The sequence below is a fragment of the Protobothrops mucrosquamatus genome, unplaced genomic scaffold (assembly GCF_001527695.2).
Source record: "Protobothrops mucrosquamatus isolate PMUCROS unplaced genomic scaffold, P.Mucros_1.0 scaffold1730, whole genome shotgun sequence".
In the NCBI taxonomy this organism is placed as follows: Eukaryota; Metazoa; Chordata; class Lepidosauria; order Squamata; family Viperidae; genus Protobothrops; species Protobothrops mucrosquamatus.
In genome coordinates this window covers 228,185-231,034 of record NW_015387877.1, presented here as the reverse complement: position 1 = coordinate 231,034, position 2,850 = coordinate 228,185, and positions in this window count along the sequence as shown.

Below are 2,850 nucleotides of genomic sequence, written 5' to 3'. Positions count from 1 at the left end.
GTCAACTTCTCCTGCTACATCAAAGTTGAGCCCATTCTGTTCAGTTTTCAGAAAATTCTTCTGCTAATGGACCAGCAGGCAGAATCCTAATTTCCTTTACATAATTCCTTGATAGCATTCTGTTAGACTGGGGAACAAATCAGGAAAAACTGAGCAACTGTTTATCAGCTCAATTGCTTGTTCAAGGTGAACAATTTTGCAAAACGCTGGCTTACTATGATGTGGAAAAGCAGAAATCTCTTTGTGCACTTATCTAAGAATAGGTCCCATGACAGTGCCTGAATTCTTGAACCATAACCTTTTGCATGTAATGCTGTATGAGTTCATTCTCCATAGTCAACCAACTGTGCTTAAGTAAAATGCAATGTGTGAACCTAATCATGATGGCCAAGCCAGGAAAGAAGGAGCATAATGGATCATAGCAATAGTCTTTTGTGTGTGTGTGGGGGGGGGGGGGTGGAATCAGTGCTGCAAGTTCTCAACTCTTATGGCTTCCTTTTGGAAATATGCAGTCACTGAGCATGCAAATAAAACTGCTGTGCTCAATCCTTTTGTGAGGGATTTACTGTACTTCAGAGCCAATGTGTATGGCTTTGTCCTCCTAAAAAGATGTAACATTTGCTTTGCTTTTTGATTTAGTAAAAATAAATAATGTAGCATTTTCAGTTAAATTGTCTTTTTGGAATCTATTCTCCCACTGAGATATTATTTTGCCCTGAAAAAAAAAAATTTATTTATTTAGTTCATATGTGAACTAGCCATATGTAGTAACATTTTGCCTAGAAATAGTAAAAGATAATAAAATATAAATGCTTCTTATGTTGAAAAGCATATTTTCATTTCTAGCAACAGCTTTCCTTCTTGTAATGCTAGAAATGAACACAGAACTGCAAGAAAGCAGGACTTCTTTTCTAACCAACTCCAGCAATGAACATTGGAATCATCCACTTTGATCTTTCATGCAAAACAGGGATGAATTTTATTGTGGTTTTGAGTGGTGCTGCTATAAGACGTCTGCAAGCACTTTGCTTTTAAATGCTTGCTTTGATACATCTGTCCCACTAAACATTTGAATGCAGTTGCCAATAACTGAGAATGTTTATATTTTCAGAAGTAAAAGGTTTTTTTTTAAAAGTCCAGTCAAGGAGGCTAATATGCAATTTCTTAAAAGCAACGTAAATATTTCTCTCACAAGCACGTAGTTAAAGAATATTTAATGTTATAGAAAGGAATATACATTTTTTATCTGAGATACTGGAAAGTTCCTGTCAGCAATGCACAATAATTATAATGGACAAACTATCTTTTATAGGAAGTAACTTCCAAGAGATTCTATAGACAAGATAAATAATGTTGGTTACGACATAAAAGGTAATCTGCTTTCCATTATCATTCTTTTATATATGTTGTAGAGTGGCTTGTATATACTGAAGGACAACTTCCCAATTCTCACAAAGAGGTACCTTAAACATGGGCTAGTCCCACATGACTGATGTGCATACCAGATTATACACCATGCTATGCCACTGCTTTTCTTAACAGGCAAGTCAAGGTGGAAAGAATTTTCTTAAAAGGTTGAGTTGGAAGCTCTGTTAGCTTCCAACTCCGCATAGTTTCCATCTATGCATAGTTTCCTCTATGCAATAAATACCCTATCATTAATTTATTGGACAAGAACTGCAAAATTTGTTCATCCGTGTGATGATCCCATATTTTCTGAGCATTCAATATAAAACTTTCACAAGCAGTAGATTCCTTGTTATATTTTGATTACTGGGTGAAAGGTGGTATCTTAGTTTGGAAATCTAGATGCTATTACCATTGATGCAAAAAGGAAGCAAATGACTCTTTTTTGCTTTCTTGACAACAGCAAGAATAATTAGAAACTGAGTTCCAGATGTTATATGCTGGCATAAAGAGAAATTGCTCTAGCCTCCTTCTCATATTGTGATTCCATTTTGTTTCAGAGAAGCCAGACCGGGTGGCTATAATTTTATGTAGTGCAATATATTATAATCACTTGCTGTTTCTAAAAACCTTACCTTAGTGATTACGTTTTGTTTGTATTTTATTCTGGGGGAGAGAGGCTTGTTGGAAAAGTCTGGTGGAACCATTTGGAACAAAAGGCTTGATTGCTATTGTCAATACATCCCGGGCATAATGAAATGAAAGGGAAAAGAATACTTTCCTCCACTGATTAAATTGATTAGCAATTCCTTTGAGAGAGTCTGCTAATGAACTGCCTGTCAGATTTAGAGTAGTCACATTGCCAGCAATAGGAAAGAATTGCTTGAGCCAATCCAGGGCATGATGAGAAAAATAAGCCGTTTTGAAGTACATAATGGATACAAAGATCATAGTGATATTTGAGCCACAGGAGAATTCAAGAAATCCTGTTATCAACAGCAGGTTCCCTTTTGAGAAACAGGCAGGTGAACACCTATCTGCATTTTTTCTCTTTAGACCTATCTTGAGTGCAGCCAGGAATCACATTAAACTAAAATATCATTCCCCCAAACATACAATTAACCTTGAGAGTCTTGCAGACCTATTGCTTTCCCTCATTTAGTTGGCTGAGCAGTGGCTGAGCTTCATTTCATTTCCATTTCTTTTTTCTACGACCTGCTTTGATGCCTCGGTTCGCTTAAGAATATTTTTTCCTATTAAAAAAGATACTGGGCTGCCCAGCGTGATTCCACATTTAGAATGGCATAGCTACACATCGTTTTTGAACTCTCACTGTTTAGCAGCAAAAATTGTGCCCGTTTCTGATACCAAGACCAGTTCTGCAGTTTTTAATGGCCAATTAAGGAACTCACAACTGTGTGTGTGTGTGTGTGTGTGTGTGTG